The 21,355-nt window shown below is 42.2% G+C and overlaps 1 pseudogene; it reads left to right on the top strand.

Annotated features, from left to right (window-relative positions):
* Positions 1 to 3,320: 3,320 nt before the first annotated feature.
* On the top strand, positions 3,321 to 4,040 carry LOC129036167 (PRELI domain containing protein 3B-like; annotated as a pseudogene).
* Positions 4,041 to 21,355: the final 17,315 nt, after the last annotated feature.

The following is a 21,355-nucleotide window of genomic DNA, read 5'->3' as shown; positions in this document are numbered from 1 at the left end:
TTGGAATTTAGATTAGTCCTTCTAAAGGTAAAGCTGAATCTCAAGTTTTTACAATGTAGCAATTGATCCAAGGTTATGGGACAAATAATATGTAGACATTTCTTAAAAGTACCCCTAGAATGAGCTTAGGGTCTCTCAGCAGATAGCAAGATACTATTGTAAGGTGTTCTCTATTTGAAGAAAGAAAGGAATTCATCCTGCTTCCCCCTGCTCTGCTGAAAATGTATGAGATGAGGCCTTACTCTGTAGTTCTCAGGCTACCTCACATGCATGTTAAATGCCAACTTAATACTAGTATTCCCTCTCTCTTCTATTTGGTACACTGGGGTCTTTTGTTGGGAGAATTGTATTATCTCTCCAACAGTGGATATATTCCATCTTTTTATTCCTCCTAAGTGGACTGTACTGAGAAGCAGTTATTCATACGGCCTCTCAGAAGATGGTTCATAAGATCAAAAAATCAGTGGTGTTCAGAGTGGATTCAAATTTGTGGAATCAGCATTCATACAGGTAGTAGGTGATTTTCTTTGAGAGAATTACAAAAATGTTTTAGGACAAATGTTTTACAAACTCTTTGGAAGTTTGCATTAAAGTTAAACTTTATTGGTTTGATAATAAAGTCACCTCTGGTCATGCTTGATACAAGATTGAGCAACTAGGAAGCATAGCATTGAATATGCTCATCCCTGCCCCTCTCCTCTTTCTTCTCACTCCCACTTTCTAAGGACAGCACTCTTTAATAAAGAAATCTCACACGAGTGTTTATTTCAGTAATATTTTGAGGGGAAAGCCAGGCAAATAAAATAAGTCTCTCTGCTCACCTCATACACCTCAGTGCTTTTCCCCTGCTGTTGGAATACTCAAAAATTCACTCTGTGTTAAAATTTGTTTCAGAGTCTCTTCAAAAATAGAATAGACTGAGGCCAATCTTGGCTGTTGACATGCTGCAAATGAAACATGGCCCCTGTATTTGAAAAGTCTTTGGCTGAGTGGGACAACCACATACATAGAAAGGCCTTTTTAAATATCAGCAAGTTTAAGTATTTATATGCACATTTTATTCATCACTCTAGTGCCCCCTCCTCAGTTTTTTCATCAGGGAATATTTCTCAAAATTACAGGGCAAAATCATAATATGTTAGCATTCTGAATCCAGTAATATACTTTAAAAAAAATGCATTATAATCTAGTGGAGTTTATCAGGAAGTCAACTTGGGTCTGTCACTCGAAAATCAACTTGTTATTGTCCACATTAGCAGTAGAAAAAATATACGATAATCTCAGAAGATACAAAAAAAAGCTTTTTGAAAATTCAACCCTGCTTTATTATTAATATAAAAATCATCATAGCAAATTGAAAAAGACAATTCCCTGAATTTGATAAAGCATATCTATAAGAGGTGTACACCTAACATCTCATCTAATCGTGAAATATTGAAAACTGCTCATTTCTTATTGAAATGAAAAAAAACTGCCAATAACTGGACCCATTTTCTCACCCCCCTGCCCCACCCTATTACCACCTGATCCAATAAAAACCCAAGGACTTTCAACAGGACCTTCCGAAATGATAACATTTTCACCATGATCCTTTCACGGTCTGAAGCAATAAGCAAGGCAAATAAGTGTTAATCCCCACATGATTGGATTATGTCCGACTTCCTGTACAAGACAGAATGCTATAAAAACCCACAGTCAGTGAGGGACTGAGCCATTTGCTCTATTCCTAGACCAGCTAGGCCTGGTCAAGGAAGGCTGAAGCTATGGAGTTCCATCCATCAGCCTTGGAAGAGCTGTCCCGGAGGCAGGCAGGGCCAGAGCCCCATATACCATGGGACCTGAACCGAGAGCAAGCCTGGGCCTGGGCACTGGATAACTTCCCTGTGCTGAGCCGCCACTCCTGCCAATGCCATCAGCTCTACGGGAGCTCTGCTGCGGGCTGGCTGCTGCACTGCGCCTCCACCGGGCACGGAGCCCTTCCCGGAGAGGAGAGGGGCCAAAAACGCCCTCGAGACTCCCATGTCGAGGAATCAAAGGCTGAAACCACAGACGGGCTCCAGTCCCCTCAGGAAGACGGAAATGCTACCGATGGCGGAGTCCAAAGCGGCCTGATGCAGCCTGGAGATGCCAGCGCCTGCGGAGGTGGAAGGACACAAGCCCACGGCGCCCTCTGCAGTTCAGGCCGCCCCCGGAAGCTGCTGAAAACCCAGGGTTCCATCAGGAAGGAACCCGGAAAGGAGAGGAACCCCAGCCTTTCTGCAAGCCTGCGACACGACCTGCTTCAACGAACACTGCCCTGGAAGGAGCCCGAGGCAACCCAGTGGGGACCCTCATTCTGTCCCTGCGGACTTTTACCCTGGAACTGTGCCCTGCACGCACAAGAGCCTTGAGGTCTCTGCTGTGAAGATCATTCCTTAATTTGTTCTTCCTCTCCTGAACGTCCTGAACATTTTTTCATTTAGAGAAACTCTCTTGATGTAATGAATAATATGCAATGTGCTAAAGAACTGTTCTTGTAGATGTACTCAGAATTGCTATGGCTCTTCCATTGAAACTGTACATGTATTGAATAAAGCCTTTCCCTATTCCCCACCTGTGGAATTGATTTCAAGCTGGTAAATCAAGACTGGTATAGATGGGCCTGAAGCAGACAGAAAGGGGGCAGGGACCCAGCTCAGAGGCCTTTATTTTTATTTATTGATTTATTTATTTATTTATTTTTTGATGGTGTCTTGCTGGCTGGGTCGCCCAGGCTTCCGTGCAGTGGCGCAATCTTGCTTCAGTCTAAATTCCAGGGGGCCTTTAAGGAGCTGTGGATACTAACAGAGTGGGAGGGGACAGCTGGGTGGATCACTTGCTGGAGTTGCTTCAAAACTGACTGTGGCCCTCCAGATGAAGCCAGGAAATTGACATTAACAGTGTTCTTTACATCAGGGGTCCCTAACCTTTGTGACACCAGAGACTGGTTTTGGGGAAGGCAATTTTTCCATGGGTGAGGGTTGGGGAGACAGGGATGATTTGGCGATGAAGCTGTCCTACCTCAGATCGTCAGGCGTCAGATTCTCAGGAGAAGCGCGCAAGGTAGATCCCTCGCATGCGCAGTTCACAATAGGGTTGGCGCTCTTTTGAGAATCTAAGTCAGGTCAGATAAGCGGAGCTCAGGCGGTAGTACTCGCTTGCCTGCCAGTCACCTCCTGCTGCGCCGCAGGTTTCCTAACAGGCCACCGACCGCTACCGGTTCGCTGCCTGGGGAGTTGGGGATCCCCGTTTTAAATGGTTTAAAGGTTACGTTGTCATAAGGGGTGAAAGAGGGGTTTGGGATGTCCCTCCATCGGCGTGAGGCCGATGGTGCCCGCATACTGCGAGGCTGGCTGGAGTGCTCTTTATGGCGCGGGGCAGATGTAACCTCTTTGCCTCGTTTTCCCCTGCGCTGCCCAGACATCTCTCGGACTGTCTGCAGCATCAAGATATGGGCTTCAGAGCACGTTTTTAGCACCCGTGGGAAACTGTTACAACAGCTGCAATGCAGAAATATCCAAGCCCTGTGAACCCGAGCATTGTGTGGGTTGACGTGTTGAACAGAGGTATAGATCCCTCCAGAGAGTTGCACAGCTACAGACTTCTCCGCACAGTGGGAACTGCAAACCTCTTACTGGTGCAACAAAACCCAAAACATATGTACTAGAATATTCTGTAGTTAATCCTGTAGAGAAAACAATGGAATTTAAATCTACTAATATTTCACTTACAAATATGATTTCAGTAGGTGAGAGATTTATACACAAACCACATCATCGGGACCCCCCAAAAGGCTATTTTGACTCAAGAAGCCATAATCGCTGAAGAGAGGTAGCCTCAGCAGTTACCTTGAAGGACTGATGGCAAGAACGATACCTTCAAATGCTAATAAAGGCCGAGAAGCACTGAAATGAGTCATACATAAATTACATGTTAAGACTGAAGAATAGACAGCTTCCGCCAAGAGGAAGCATATAAGAACTTCGATGGCAGCGGCTGCAGCAGCATTAGTAGAGAATTGATAATGAACGTGCGAAGACAACGTCAAGTACCCCATGTCTCTCCAAGCTGGCAATATATTTATTTTAAAAATATAAATACGTTTTAAGTAGAATTTTTTAAAGTAGGCTGATATAAGAACGCGACATTACATCAAAACAAAGAGATGCATGGCCTCTAAACAAAAGGGATCACCTGAAATTCGTGTTGTTTGAAATGACTGTCTGATTTTGAGGATTCCAGTATTTATGTGAAAATTTCACGATTTTTTGAAAGCAATCCTTTTTAACGTTCATTTTAACTTCAGGGTGCATGTACAGCTTTGTTAAATAGATAAACTTTTGTCATAGGGGTTTGTGTACACATTATTTTATCACCCAAGTATGACGCCTCCTGCCCATTAGTTATTTTTCCCAATCCTCTCCCTCCTTTCACCATCCACCTTCAATAGGCTCCAGTGTCTGTTATTCCCCTCTTTGTGTCCATGTGTTCTCATTATTCAGCTGCAGCTTATAAGTGAGGACATATGGTATTTGCTTTTCTGTTCCTGCGTTAGTTTGCTAAGGATAATGGCCTCCAGCTCTGTCTATGTTCCTGAAAAGACATGATCTTGTTCTTTTTTAATGGCTGCATTGTATTCCATAGTGTATATGTACTACGTTTTGTTCATCCAGTCTACCTTTGATGAGCATTTTGGATGATTCCGTGTCTTTGCTATTGTGAATAGTGCTGCAATGAACATACACATGCATGTGTCTTTGTGATATAACAATTCATATTCCTTTGGGTTATACCCAGTAATGGGATTTCTGGGTAAAATGATATTTCTGTTTCTTGGTCTTTGGGGAATTACCACACTGTTTTTCACTAAGTTTGAAATAATTTACACTCACTAATGGCGTATAAACAAAATTTTAACATTTTTGTAAAGTGCTGGGAAGGTGGCATTGACGTTGAATCAAGATAGAATTTTAAAACTTTTCACACATTGCACCCCTACCTGGCTTTGGCCCCATGCCAGAACAAAGCAGAGCCATCTCTTATATACACACAATTGCCCTATTGCTATAAACTTCAACAGCTTGCATGAGGGAATTCAATTTAAAAGGAGGAACTGTGTGGTTTTCAAAGACCTTAATTCATATAAAATAACTTGCTTTGCTATAAACCATTATTAAAAACCAGTGTTTGGGTTTAGTACTTAAATATATTTGGAGCAAAAATGATCACTAAAATAATATATGTCTCTAATAAAAATATGCTTTTATTGTAATACAAAATACTGTATTGATTTCCCAAAGTTTTGCAACCCAGTAAAGACATTACCTTCCTCGGATTTGTACTTCGTGATTTAATATGCTGTGGCATGGGCTGGTTGGTTATGTTAACTGGAAAAATAAATTCATTACTTGAAAATCAAAATATGACAAGTAACAAGGAGTGGGGCAGATTAAAGAGGACCAGAGGAAGATTCTTAGCCTTGTGCCTTCTGAGTTAACGACCACAGCATTCCAGGGCATTAGTTCCAGATCAGACAATTCCAGGCAGCTACAGAAGTCTGCCCTGGTGAGTCTTGCTCAGGATCTGGAAGTGCAAGATCAAAGTGCCAGTGATTCAGCTCCTGGTGAGGGCTGTCTTCCTGTCTTGCTGATCGCAATGTTGTAGCTGTGTTCTCACATGGCACAGAGAAAGAGGGAGAGACAGAAAGGGGGAGAAAGTGAGAGATGGAGAAGGGTAGAGAATGAGAGAGACATAATATCTCTTCCCCTTCTCATAAGGGCACTAATCCCATTACGAAAGCCCAACCCTCATAACCTCATCTAAACACAATTGTCTCCCAAAGGCCCCATCTCTAAATACCATCACCTTGTGGATTAGCTAAACAAAATTATCATGAATTTTGGGGAACACAATTCAGTCCATAGCACCAAGTCTATGTGATGCTCGCTCTCATAATCGCTGCCCATCTCAAGACCTACAGCAACTAAGACACATTTCTTTCTGCAGGCATTTCAGAAGACTGTGATACAAAAATGTGCCATAGAGAATACATTCATTTGGGACTTTTAAACTCTCCTGTTCCCTCAAATGCATTAATTAATAAATTAATTAATGTTAACATCTAGTTTATGGGTTCTGATTTAACACCCATAAACTAGATGTTGACACTAATTTATTTATAAATGTATTATTAATTTACTGTAATAAAATAATTGATTAATTAATTTTGAGATAGTGTCTCACTCTAACACCCTGGATTATTTGGGTTATTTCAGAGCGTCCCTCTGGCAGGTGGTATTGTTTCACATTCATTGCTTGCCTATATGGGGGCAAGTATACAGGCATCCATTGGGTCCATCCCTGTTTATTCCTTGATTACCTTCCAGACTGGGACCTTATTCTTAGTCAGCTCATTGAGATTCACTAATGCTTAACTCGTAGCAGAGATTTTATTTCAGATTAATGGGTTCAAAAGTGTGACCAATGCCCTATGTCATAATTCTCTTTAACTCGGAAATGACTCAGACATTCAACGGTATCTGAAATAATTTTAAGATTTTAAGTTACATTAAAAGTTCACCTACAAGCACTGATTTTATTTATATTTACACAATGTATTCATTTGTAGCAGTTTATCTAGATTAGTTGTTAGAACTGAGACATCAGACAAAGATAATCATCGCTCAAAGTCTTTTTTTTGCTAACAATTTGCATAGCCTGTGAATATCAGGTGTTTGCCTAAGCAAAAATCTTAAACACACAGGCATTTTTGCAGATAATTCAGAAAAATTAGCTGTTCTTATGGAACCAACAATGTTAAATTAGTCTTATTTATCAAAAAAGTCATTCAAAGAAAGAGTATTCTGTTTTTGGTTGAGTTTATGATCTTATAACATTCATGTCAAATCCTTGCGCTTTAAAATATCTAGCAAAGGCAAATATAAAACTCATCTAATTAGTAAACCCAGACAATAATGTATGCTGACAATTCTGAAGACATTTCTATTTTTATTTTCTCCATAATTTTAAGGCAAGCTTATTATTAAAGATTACTAAATTCACATAAATTTGAAAAGCATTTGGGCTTTCTTACTAAATTTATGAGCACTCATTTACTCATAAACCAATGCGGTGCCACTGTAGACATAACATATAGTACATGTAACATCCATAGAAACGCATATCCATACACACAAAGATCAAATAGATGTCACCGTGAAACTCTAGCCATGACATGGCATCATAAACTCATTCTTTCACAGAAGACAGCTGGATCCAAATTATTTCTGACAAAATTGGGACCTGTCCTCATGGCTAAACTTTATCTGCCCTGATAGGTAATCCAATTAATGCTGTGGACAAAAACTTTGGGTAAAGCAGTTTCCAAAGCAGTTCTATTTTTAAAACTTTTTTAAACCTTTTTTGTTTGTTTGTTTCAAATACAAAATTTCCAATGTTTACTTCTTAGATAGAACTGGCTGAACGGCATACAAAAAACAAGCTCTCCAATAGCCTTGAATTAGCAGTATCATAAACGGTAAGAGCACGAAAATGGCCCTTAGCTTCTTCTCAGTTTGGGAAGATGTTACAGTGCCAGGATTATCTCATAACAATTGTAAACATGAACAGAATCTGATAAATCAAAATGATGAGTCAGGAATGGGCATCTGTGGCGGGAATCCTGTGGCGATCAACAACATCCATATGCGGTGAAGTTGCCTGACTCAACAATTGTGGGCCGCTGCTATTTTCACCCTTTCAGTGGTTAAATGTTAAAATACCTGACAATACCAAGTGTTAGAGAGTATATGAAACTTTAGAGTATCTTACGTATTGTAAGTGGGAACACGTGTGGTACCATCACTTTGAAAAAGAATCTGTTGTCTTATGAAGCTGCAAGTCACATATCTCAAAACCTACCAATGCCATTTCAGAGCACACTCCCACGAAAAGTTCTTGCACATAAATGCATACCAGGAAATATGTAAAAGGATGTTGTATCTTTGCTTTTAACAGTAACAAAAACCTGATGGAAAGGGAGGATCCAAAACTCCATTAATAGGAGAGTGGATGAAAATTATTATGGTATATTTTCAAAATGGAATATTTTACAAAGTCCAAATAAGTAAATCAAATTACTCAAAAGTCTGGTTGCATCATAACAATATAATGTTCAGTAGAAAAAAAATGGTTGATAAGACTACATAGAGCATGGTTACATTTTATAAAGTTAATATTTTAAAAATGTCCATTAAAATATGTAGATACATATTGATAAATAAATCTAAATTAAAAATAAGCAATTGAATAACAAACTCAGAATTCACATTGGTTATGTTGATTTAGAGAGTTGGGAGAAGGGATACAAAAAATCATATCCATAAAAAATTAAATTGAAAGATAGACCTTAAATTTACACCAAAAATGAATTTCTTAACACTGAACGGCAAAATCACATTTACCCATCCATCCACAGACAAAACTGCACCACCTAAAATCTCCCTGAGTGAAGCTGTGCCTCTACAAAATAGAGAAAATGGAAAAGCAAGCACACTACAAAACTACTACAAAGTGTATTTTCCAAGCAAAGCCGGCTAAAAGAAAAGGAACACAATTGGAGAGACCAAACTTTCTATGTCCCGGTCCACTCCCAAACTCTACATCAGGCAATATTTGAGTTAGATAATTCTCTGTGCCATGATTTGCAGTTGAGAAGTAAATAAGGTAAAGTAGAAACTACACTTGGCAGAGGGCTTGTCACAAATCACCATTCAATATGAACTACTCAATCTTGGGGGAGAACTAAAAAATGTGGCAAGAATATAAAATTGCTTATGAGAAGTTACTTTATGGAAATTGGAGGGGGGAAATGATTTCCCCACATAAACATTTTTTTCAGTGTTTTGAACTACTCTGTAAAAAGACAAATGCAATCATATTAATATATTTTAAGAATTACAACTCTAAGCTCCTTGTTATTGACAAGAAGTAAACAAAATAAAATGACACCAAGAATTAAAAATAAAGAGCTGAATACCTGAATTTAATCAATTTTAAGATAAGTCATAAGATAAGTCATTTGCCGTTTTCATATCTCTGAAATAGGTATATATTTTAAATCTGCTGGTCTTCCAGGAATGTGACATAGTTTAACTAGCAGATTTTTCTTAGTAGTATTGAAATAATGACACATCTTACAATGACTAGTTTCTTAGATTGAGGAAATTATAATTCTAGACAAATGTTAAGCCAAGGAAGGCCAGTGTAGCTCTAGTACTACATTGGCTTAGCCTCTCTCTTCAAATTACATAGCTTGCTGAAATAATCCAATTAGATCATCTGAAACCAAAAAAAAAAACAAGACAAACCAACACAAAAGATGTGTCTGATTGTTACAGGACCAACAGGTTGGGATACCTGCTGTGCAGTAACATAAATATACACCAAAACACTGAAACAGCAGGGCTTGCAACAGAAAAAGAATGTAATGATAGCAGGGCAGCCAGGTGAGAAAACAGGAGGGACCCTCAAACCCACCTCCCCGAGAAGTTCTGGTCTGGAGGTTTTTGTTTGTTTTTGTTTTGTTTTGTTTTTAACAGAATCTTGCTCCATCACCCAGGCTGGAATGCAGTGGTGTGATCTCAGCCCACTGCAACCTCTGCCTTCCGGGTTCGAGCAATTCTCCTGCCTCAGCCTTCTCCTGCTTCAGCCTCCTGAATACCCAGGATTACAGGTGTGCACCACCACACCCAACTAATTTTTGTATTTTTAGTAAAGATGGGATTTCACCATCTCTACTGGTCAGGCTGGTCTCATACTCCTGACGTCGTGATCTGCCCACCTCAGCCTCCCAAAGTCCTGGGATTACAGGAGTGAGCCACCGTGCCCGGCCCAGGTCTGGAGTTTTTAAGGAGATTGTGGAGAGCAAGAGACTGAAAAATTGGGGTCATTGATTGTTTGGGGTAAAGGGGATGAAATCATCAAAATATAGAAATTGCATTCTTCGGTAAGCCAGCTCCTCATGGGGTCTTTCAGACTAGCTGGCATCAATAGTTTTATCAGTCTTCAGGACATAAAAGAATATCTCAAATGAAAACCTTGGCATTTTACAATGTTCAACGTGTTCTCTACAGAGCAGTTAAGGGAAACTATAATCTTGTGATAGGGTCTGCATAATTTTGACAGGGTATAATTATTCTGCATAATTATTCTCATAATTTGGGGCAATAAGCACCAAAGAACTATGAGCAAGAAGGCCAGACAACAAGGTGACCTAATCGTTAACGCTGAATGTACTGCAGGCTTGATATATTTTTTATTCTCCTTCTCTCATTTTCCCTGATTAACTTTATAAAGTTTATAGGAATGGTTTCATGACTGTCATTTCCTTTCGGAAATTAATTTAAAGGAAAAACGTTAAAATAATTCCTGGATATCTTTTCAAATAATGTATTATATTTTATTTATATCATTTCATTGCGTAGCAAACTCCACTGTTAGGAATAAATTTGAGAATATATTTGGAAATGCAAAATGGCAAAAGGCATTACATCCCTCGTCCATGGTGCAACATGAGCATATGCAGCCGAGACTCCATCCACCTCTGTTTTGGATACTGAAATGTTAAAATTGGTAGTTACCGATGAGAGGAATTGCAGTGGAAGTAGGAATAACAGAGGAAGGAGAATAACTTTAAAAAATGCATATAATCACATAACCTATAAGGGTCTTGCAAAAAAAATACTGTCAAAAGCATCATATTAGCTCAACATATTTGCGTTTTTTAAGTTTGTTTGTTTGTTTTTTTTTTTTTTTTTTTTGAGACGGAGTCTCGGTCTGTCGCCCAGGCTGGAGTGCAATGGCGCGATCTCCGCTAGCTGCAAACTCCGCCTCCCGGGTTCACGCCATTCTCCTGCCTCAGCCTCCTGAGTAGCTGGGACTACAGGCGCCCGCCACCACGCCCGGCTAATTTTTTGTATTTTTAGTAGAGACGGGGTTTCACCGTGTTAGCCAGGATGGTCTTGATCTCCTGACCTGTGATCCACCCCCCTCGGCCTCCCAAAGTGCTGGGATTACAGGCGAGAGCCACCACGCCCAGCCAAAAACAATTTTTGAGGTACAATTTTATGTAAGGCATAGGATTCTTCTTTTTCAAAACCCAACCTAATTATTTCTTTACTCATTTCCCTACTTGATATCAATGCCTGATAACCTGGGACTTCAATGTAGCTCCAGCATGAACTACCTTTGTGATCTTGGACTGTGGTGTAAACTCACTGAGCCTCATCTTTAAACCAAGCAATACCTCTTTGATATGCTAAAACATCAAATTCACGTGTATTTTGTCTAGGCATGCCTGACACACAGAGTTTCTAGAGGAAAGATCCTGCCCTCTAAGCCCTGGTGCAACAGACATCACCACACCCGTTCCTGGGATCCCTGACTGTACTTCCTGCTTCCTGGATCTCTTTTCAAATAATGTATTATATTTTATTTCATCTCTGAATGATTAAATAAGAGGTCAAATTTGCTCCTATTTTACAAAGTCCCTTTCATGAATACATTCCTACTAAGTTAATGTTTAGAGATTGCTTGGCAGAAAATAATCTTCTCAGTTGTTAATAAAATCATTAATTTTTGTTTTTTATGGCTTGAAAGATAATTGTAATAAAAACAAATATAAAATGGTGACTTCTTTGGTGTATTTTTTCTGTAAGTCAATTTTTTCCATTTCAGGTCATAGCCACAGTGAAATTATAATATATCTTCATCAGAGTCAAATATTCTATTTACAAAAGCATCATCGTAAATAGAAAATATTCTATTTACAAAAAAAACAGAATTTCATGATCAGATATTATTCTTTACTGTTAATAAAGTAATAACGTGCCAGACTGAAGCCAACATTTCACACCCATGTGTTAATATTCTACCATGGGCAGGGTATGGTGTCTCACACATGTAATGACAGCTCTTTGTGATGCAGAGTGGGGAGGATACCTTGAGGCCAGGAGTTCGAGACCAGCCCAGGCTACATAGAAAAGTCCTGTCTCTACAAAAAAATTATTTTATAAATTAGCCATGGGTGGTAGCACACAGACCTAAAGTCCTAGCTATTCCGGGTGTTGAGGTGGTAAGGTTCCCTTAGGTGTAGGAGGTAGAGATTACAGTGAGCTACAATTGTGCCACTGCATCCCAACTGTTACAGCACCAACAGATTCATATGCCTGCTGCACACTAACATACCAATTACACTGAGACAGCAGAGTTTGCATCAGAGAAAGAGTTTAATGATTACAGGCTACTGAGTGAGGAGACAGGAGCAAACCCTGAAATGCATCATTCCAGAGAGTTCTGGGCTACAGTTTGTAAGGGGATTGTGGAGGATGAGAGGCTGGAAAATTGGAGAAATTCATCAGTTGGGGTAGGGAGATGAAATCATCAGGATGTGGAAACTGCATTTTCTGGCGACTCACCTTCTCATGGGATCCTGCAGAACAGCTGATGTGAGTAGTTTTCCTAGCATGCAGGACCTGAAACAATATTTCAAAGGGAAAACTTAATGTTTCCTTAATATTGAAGTCGTTATCTATAAAGTAGTTGAGGGGAACTATAATCTTGTAGCAGAGTCTACATACTTTGGAGAAAATAGGCAGCAAACAACTATAAGGAAGCAGGTCAGGGACAAGTTGACCTAATGATTAATGCTGAGTGTGCTGGGATATAGTATGGATGTTTGTCCCCGCTCAGATCTCATGTTGACTTAAAATCCCCAAGGTTAAAGGTGGGGCTTGGTGGGAGATATGGGGTCATGGGAGTGGATTCCTCCATGGCTTGATGCTGTTTTTGCAATAGTAAGCTTTTGCACCATCTCATCGTTTAAAAGTGTGTGACAACTCTCCACCACTCTCTCTCTCTTGCTTCCGCTCTGACATGTGATGTTCCTGCTCCTCCTTTGCCTTACATCATGACCGCAAGCTTCCTGAAGACTCCCCAGAAGCAGACGCCACGATGCTTCCTTGTACAGCCTGCAGAATCCTAAGTCAATTGAACCTTCTTTTGTTTTGTTTTGTTTTTTACGAAATGCCCAGTCTCAGGTATTTCTTTATAGCATGCAATAATGGCCTAATACATGCCACATGCTGAATTTACATTCATTTCTCTCTGATAAAGTTTAGATGACATTTCTCCTCCAAATATCATGTTGAAATGTAATCCTCAATATACAGATGGGGTCTGGTAGGAGGTGTTTTGGTCATGGGGGCAGATCCCTTAGGAATGGCTTGGTGCCCTCCCCTCCATATTAAGTTTACAGGAGATCAAGTTGTTTTAAAGGAGGCCCGGTACCTCTCCCTCTCTCTCTTGCTCCTTCTTTCACCATGTGATACACATGTTTTTCCTTTGTCTTCCACAATAAGTGGAAGCTTCCTGACACCCTCAACAGAAAACGCTAGTGTCATGCTTGCACAGCACAAAACTGTGAGCCAAAATAAAAATCTCTTCATTATAATTTAATCAGTCTCAGTTATCCATTATAGTGGGAACATCAAATATCTGAGACAGGTCTCAGTCAATTTAAGAAGTTTATTTTGCCCAGGTTAAGGGCACGCACCCATAACACAGCCTCAGGGAGGTCCTGACCACATATGCCCAAGGTGGTCATGGCACAACTTGGTTTTATGTACTTTGGGGAGACATGAGACATCAATCAATATACATAAGATGTACATTGGTTCTGTCCGGAAAGGCGGAAAAACTCAAAGTGGGGAGGGGCTTCCCAGGTCATAGATTGGTAAAAAACAAACAGTTGCATTCTTTTAGGTTTCTGATTAGCCTTTCTAAAGGAGGCAATCAGATATGCATTTATCTCTGTGAGCAGAGGGATGACTTCGAGTTCTATCTGTGCTTTGTCCACAAGGAAATTCCTTGTGAGGGTGAGGGAGGTATGTGGCTTTTTTTTTCCTTTGAGAGCAAGTTTTGCTCTTGTTGCCCAGAATGGTGTGCAATGGCGGGACCTCAGCTCACCGCAACCTCCACCTCCCAGATTCAAGCGACTCTCCTGCCTCAGCCTCCCGAGTAGCTGGGATTACAGGCATGTGCCATCACACCCGGCTAATTTTGTATTTTTGGTAGAGACGGGGTTTCTCCATGTTGGTCAGGCTGGTCTCAAACTCCCGACCTCAGGTGATCCGCCCACCTCAGCCTCCCAAAGTGCTGGGATTATAGGCGTGAGCCACTTTGCCTGGCCGGTATGTAGCTTTTTCAACTTAGCAGCTATATTCTTTAGGAATAGAGTGGAAGGTAGGTTTGCCCTAAAGTTCCCAGCTTAACTTTTCCCTTTGGCTTAGTGATTTGGGGGTCCCTGGATTTATTTTCCTTTCACGTTTCCTCCCTTTTCTTTTGAAATTCTTTTAGATAAAGCATTTTACAAGAAAGTGAGTCACCTCTAACATGATATTTGGAGGAGAAGAGTCATCTGATCTCTCATGGCTACGATGGTTTATTCCCAGTTGGGTAGGACCCACATTATTAGGAGAGCTCATTTTTAGCAGGTTGTGAAGTCTCACATCCTGTGAAGAGAAAATACAGGTAGGAAAAGAAAAAACAGCAACAAACAAAGAAAAAAAGAAGATTCTGGAAAATCGATATGGGCCATAATACTTTGAAGTCCATACATCAGCAGGCAGGTATGAGAGTGGTTTTTGTATGTATGTAGGTTGTTCTTATTTACTTCTGAAGTTTAAGTTATCTAGCTTCATTTTGCAGGGCCTTAAGAAAGCACAGTTTAGTTTTCGGTGATTTAAAATTAGGAAAAATGGGAAGGGGAAAGGAAAAGAAAGAAGAAAGTAATTGAAAACGTTAATTTGGAGACTTTTAGCCAGAAAAAAATTTGGAATTCAGTCCAAACTGTAGAAAATAATAAAAATTAAATAACATTAGGCAAGACTAGAATCTAACAACATGTATACTACAGTTGTTGAAACATAATTTTTCTCTCTCCAGTTTCCCATTTTTACTAAAGAGAAATCATGGTAGGACCTATTTGCTTTATTATACTTGGCCTAATCATTTGTATAAAGTGCCGCAAGAACAATTATTTTTCACACAAGACTTTTTAAATGACTTTGATGGAACTTTGTTCCATAGAAAAAGTCTCAGATAAGACTTTTTAAAAGCCAAGCCCAGCCATGGCTTTGTACCACCGAATACATATGAGTTGGGTAAATTCCCCTCCTCTTGAGGTCCCATCACTTGGGGCTCCTGGGCTTGTCAGAAAGTGACATTCTTTATTTACCACAAGTCAGAAACCTTGTATAGGGACTGTGTAGACGAGGTTTGGGGCCCGTTTTCCCAAGGGGCTTTTATTGGCTCTGTAAGTCAAGTTTGACTCCTTAAAGAAAAGCGCACCATTTCAGTCAAAGCCTTGGTAAAATAACCAGTTTCTCCAATGGTGTTCTGTTGCAAAAGAAAACATTCTTACTGCACTTATGCAAATAACTACATTGACATAAGTTAAGAATATTCACCAATAGTTTGCAAATTCTGGAGAAATCAGGTAAAGAGAGAAACAAATATGCTCCAAATTTTGTTCACTGGAGTATACTTTACTGAATTGTTAAAAGCTGTCAATAGCTCAACAGTAAAGTTTCCTTGACTCAGAAAAACATAACAAAGGGTCAGCAATTTTTTAAGGTTCAGCAATTTTTTAGCAAAAAAATCAACAATATCACTTCAGTCTTCTATTTGTTCAGTCCATGCAATTAACTCCTGTTCTGTTTGATATTCACGAATATTTCAGTTCTCCATGAGAGTCCTAAAAGTTTACTCCTCCATTCTACTTTTTTAAAAAAAATTTTCCCAACCAGACTCGTGTCACATTTTTCTTTATTCTAATGTCACAATCTCCAGAGTAATTAGAAACCTGCATTCAAAAACACCTATCAAAGTCCAATAGCTAATTATAAACGAGGTTTTGAAGAGGATTAAAAATAAGACAATTGTCTGTGGATGACAAAGTCTTAGGACAGGGTTTTATAATCTATCAAACATTTGTGGGGAGTGTTTTACGAAAAAAAACAAAACCTTTGAGCTACACAGTGAATGTAAAGCTGAGGCTAGACAGGAATGGGATAGGGTGAATCTTCAGTCCCAGAGATCAACAGCCAATGGTTCATTTTTTGTAGGTTAACCTGACCTGGTGGAGTCCTCCACTGGTACCAAGCACAGTTCTTCACTTTCAACTCTAGATGACTTACCCCGGGGCACTTTGACCTTTTGCTTTCTGTATAGCCTCCTCCACAGTCTTTCTTTTACCTACTCTACTAGACTAAGTGATTATAACTGTTACTATCTTTTCTGAGCCTATAATCAAAAGTCAGTACCTGACAAAGAAGCAGATTGTTAAATCCAAGAATTTCTCTGTATCAGGAAAGTATTAATACGGATTCCTGCCTCCTCATTCATTAGTTGCACAGCTTCCTGCAACATAACAACTGGCCAGAAGATTCACCTGTGCAAATTGCCTGAGTGTTGGAGACTTTGCTTTTCTTTGATCCCTCCCACCATCCACCCCGTTTTTCTGTTTTGTGTCACTTTCATTTGGTTAATAATATTCTAACAATATTTATCATTATAGTTATCTTGATTTGATGCAATTTTTCTTCATGAGATTGATAAAAAATATTAGTCTTTCTTAATTCTTTATTATTTATTGTTCTGGATAACACACTGGAAAGGGAAATAGGAAAGGCTCTACATCATTTGTCACATGTGCTCCACAATTTGCCCTCAAGTTTGATTCCTAGGTCCTACCACCCACACAAAACTGCCATTGCCAGCCTGCTCCAATTCTACCCAATTACTAGCCGTTGTCATACTTCAAAGTTCCTATGACCTCCTCCAGAGGAGCACAATTTTGTATTTGATCACTTTCTGACCTCCCTGGAATCCACCCCACCTCCAATCACACTAGGATTAGAATCTAAATTCTGCCGCTACCTTGATATCAGTCTCTGTAGGGAAGCAGCCTGCAGCCTCCTATGGACTCCCATCAAGACAGGTTACCTTTTCCCGCTACAGGGTGCTGCTCACAGACTTTTTACTAAGATGGGAAGCTGGAGTAGAAATGGGAAGAGAGGGTCGGGCGCGGTGGCTCATGCCTGTAATCCCAGCACTTTGGGAGGCCGAGGCGAGCAGATCACGAGGTAAAGAGATCGGGACCATCCTGGTCAACGTGGTGAAACCCCGTCTCTACTAAAAATACAAGAATTAGCTGGGCGTCGTGGCACGCTCCTGTAGTCCCAGCTACTCAGGAGGCTGAGGCAGGAGAATCCTTGAACACGGGAGGCAGAGGTTGCACTGGGCCGAGATTGCGCCACTGCACTCGAGCCTGGTGACAGAGGAAGACTCTGTCTCAAAAGAAAAAAAAAAAAGACAAGAAAAAGAACTAGGAAGAGAGAACTGTTGGTAGGTATTTTGCTTTGCAATGACTCCAGGCTGCTCTTCTATTTCATAGTGTCTGTAACTATGTGGGTGAGAACAGTGTAGTTTTTCCTTTATTCTCGCAACCACAGGACCAGGAGGCAATTGGAGGAGCCTCAAACAGCAGGGAAGGTTTTGGCTAGCTGAAGAAGGGGTATGGTGGGAGGGAGATAGAGGCAAATGCCTTGGGGGAGAGAATTGCAAGGGCAAAATAGATTTCCTTACCTGGCAGTGCCTTCTCTGCCTTTGTCCTGCCATTGCCTCTGCCTAGGATCCCCCAGAAAAGGATAGTAGTGGTTTGCACAGGAGCAGAAGTGGTGAAAATGGGAAATGATGAGTGTGGATGGAGATGCTCGTGGCAGGGTCTGTAGGTCTCTTTGAGGGGGCTCAACTCACAAAGTGCAGATTTTTATTGAAATACGAATGCTTGTAGGAAAGGACATTTTCCTACTGAGCAATGGCAGTTCCATATTTCTTATCAGAAAGGAAGTAGGCCTCAGTCTGATCGAAAAGTGAGGAGAGGGAGGATTCAACACTTACAAGTTCACCTGCATTGCATTTCCCAGAAGAAAGAAAAAAATCAATAATGCATTTCAAAGATCACGGTGCCAGAGACAGAGAACCACAATTTGAGCATTTCCCTGGGCTTAGAGGCGGATGTCTCACTGACAATTTCACGTCCAACGCCGGAGTCTCCCAGTCCATTTTTCTCCCCAGCTGTTTTAGAACTATCCCCAAATATCAAGGATATCTGAATGAGTGAACCATCAGAATAAGGAGCGATTCCCACAGAGTTCCATCCCACAGGGAAGGGACGGGACCAGCGGGGCAGGCCTGAAGCCTGGGTTGAACGGCACTATGCCTTTCATTCTTCACCGATATCTTGGACCTAGAGTTTCCAGGTTCCGAAGGGATGCGGTTGTTGACCGCTAGCCTAGAATCCGTGAGGGCTGAACTGGGACGAAGGCCTAGGACAGAGAGGTGGTGTGGAAGGACCCAGCCGCGGCCACTGAAAGAGCAGCTTCCTGCATTGTAAAGTGTTCGCGACCTGCATTTGTTTTGCTTTCTTCCTGGAGGAGCCAAATCCGTCGCATTCCGGATCCTTATTCCAGCTCCTTTCCCTCTGGGAATCGCACTGGATCGGTCGCGGGGCCCTAAGTAATTAGAGATCACGGTTCAGCCAAGAAAAATACAGGTTTTCTTAAGCCTGAAGCCACTGACTTGAGGAGGGAGCGTGAGAGTAATGCCAGTAGCAGTTTTTTATTTCGTTTTCTTTTTTGTTTTCTAGTCACTAGGCCACCAAAGAAAGTTCCACCCAACGGCCAGTCGATCCGTCGCAGCGACGCTCCTTTCCCTGCACGGAGGGTTTATGGCTGACACCTCCACTTGTTTCTCAGAGCCGGGGCTGACTGCCGGCTGCACCTTTGAATGGCGACCAAAAATGACATGCATTTGTCTGGCAAAGTCGCTGGCGTTCGCCTGGTGCCCGCGCTTGCCGGGTCCTAGCGCAGCCAGATTCTCACACCAGCGAGTCCAGCGCCCAGCCCCACTCCTGCCTCGGATCAACGGTTTCTCACATCCGCCTCCGCGGAAGCACTGGCCTGACAGTTTTCCGGTTGCGACAGCGCTAGTTGAGCCAAACAAAACGTTTTCCTGCTTGCTCTGGGGGTGCCATTCTCCATCCGAGGCCTTCTAGTCCCGGTGTCGCGGTCGCAGCACCCGGCGTCACGGTCGCAGCACCCGGCGGTGGTTGGCTCTTTCGCCAGCGGCGCGGAGCGGGCGGTTTTGCTGTCACAGCACACGTGGCACGGAGTTTCTCGGAGGCCGAACCCCTCTTTTTTCTCAGAGTCCACGGTTTCTTGGTGACAGAGCCGTTGGTTGCTCTATAAGGAATGTTGTCCTTGACAACCCGCCGGCTGCAGTCATTCGCAAGCTCCAGGCACCGACATTTCGCAGAACTGAGGTCTCTCGGTCTCGGCACAGCTCGTTGCCCGGTGCCTCCATTTTCTCGGGGCGACAGCACTCAGGTCGCCGATCTGAGGGATTCGGAGCTTCCCCAGCTGCGCTGAGCCTGGCGTTCCCGGGCGGCGGCGGCGGCGGCGGCGCTGGGCTGGGGGAGCCCGCCGCTCCTCCGAGCCGGTGACAGGGGAGCTGCCCGGGCGCTGTTTCTTCCCAGCGCCGCCAGCGCCGCGGCAGAACCCGCAGAACAGCTCGGCCTCCAGAACCCTGTGCTGTGGCGGCGCCGTTGGCGTGTCTGTCGCAGGACCCCGCGGATTCGTCCGTCGTTGACTTGTTGGTCACAACAAGTTTCGATTTCAGGGTGCCTGCGTTTCCTTATCTTTTCTCTTCTTTTCCTTTTGTTTTGTTTTGAGACAGAGTCTCGCTGCGTCGCCCAGGCTGGAGTGCAGTGGCGCGATCTTGGCTCATTGCAACCTCCGCCCGCCAGGTTCAAGCGATTCTCCTGCCTCAGCCTCCTGAGTAGCTGGGATTACAGGCGCGCGCCACCAGGCCCGGATAATTTTTGTATTTCTACTGAGGCGGGGTTTCACCATATTGACCAGGCTGGTCTCGAACTCCTAACCTCAATAATCTGCCCGCCTCGGCCTCCCAAACTGCCGGGATTGCAGCATGAGCCGCTGCGCCCAGCCGGTGACTACGATTTCTACCCCCTGGTTCAAGTCGGGGAATAGCCAAAATGTGATTTCTCAACCCAAGCAAGTCCCCACTTAGGACAAACACCAGTCTAGCCCTGGCGGCGATTTCCAGGTCGTAGGAAGTCGGTGTTTCGCCACAGAAAGGCTGAGTGACCCTGTGACTCATTTCCCAGCAACTCCGGGTTTCCTGTAGCCTTGGATTTCTAATCATAACAAAGCCGGAGTTAGCCCTGCCTCAAGTTTCTTTTTTTCTTTTTCCTTTTTTTTTTTTGAGACAGAGTTTCGCTCTTTGGACCAGGCTAGAATGCAGTGGCGCGATCTCGGCGATCTCGGCTCACTGCAACCTCCACCTCCCGGGTTCAAGTGATTCCCCTGCCTCAGCCTCCCAAATAGCTAGGATTATAGGCGCCCGCCACCACACCCGGCTAATTTTTGTATTTTTAGTAGAGCCGTGGTTTTGCCACGTTGGCCAGGCTGGTCTCAAACTCCCGACCTCAGATGATCCATCCACCTCGGCCTCCCAAAGCCTCAAGTTTCTAAGTCGTGGCAAGTTCCGGCTTCCTACTAGTAAGCCTTGCTTTAGCTGCGCAGGAGATGTTCAATTCCTGTAGAAATCTGTGTACCAGAGAATGCGATTCATTTGGGTTTTGCGATGACCAGTTTAGCAGTGCCTGGGAGCTCTTACACCAAGGCTAGCTTCGCAATATCAAGTCCCGCCTTAGCTATGTTGGTGTCTTTTAAACTCCCATGGAAGTCAGGAAATGCCGGCAAACACGATTTCTGGTTTACGAAGCTCGGTTTGACAATAGCAATTTCCGCCGAACGCGACTTTTTCCTCTTGTGGACCAAGTTGGGATATATCAGCTACTACGATTTTTTAGTCGTAAACAGGTTTAACTGTGACTGGGTTTTGTTGGTTTTTTGTTGTTGTTGTTTGTTTTTGTTTTTGTCGTAAGAAATGTAGACTTAGGTGTAACATGTACCGGTTTAGATCTAACAGGGATATCCTAATCATAGAATTGCTTCATTTAGCCATACTTGTAATTTCTTCTTTGTAGGGTTGGTTCTCTCTAATTTTTGCTTATTTTTAAATTCTCTTTTTGTGTCTTTTGCTCTGAGAACAATGTTACCGGTAGTTTCCAGTGTGTTTGCTTTGCCTTTTTATTTGAATTTTAGAATTTATTATTTTAAAATTTTATCTG

This window comes from Pongo pygmaeus, chromosome 4 (genome assembly GCF_028885625.2).
Source record: "Pongo pygmaeus isolate AG05252 chromosome 4, NHGRI_mPonPyg2-v2.0_pri, whole genome shotgun sequence".
Taxonomy (NCBI): domain Eukaryota; kingdom Metazoa; phylum Chordata; class Mammalia; order Primates; family Hominidae; genus Pongo; species Pongo pygmaeus.
Note: the sequence above shows the minus strand (reverse complement) of the source record. Positions and strands in the feature narration are given on the sequence as shown.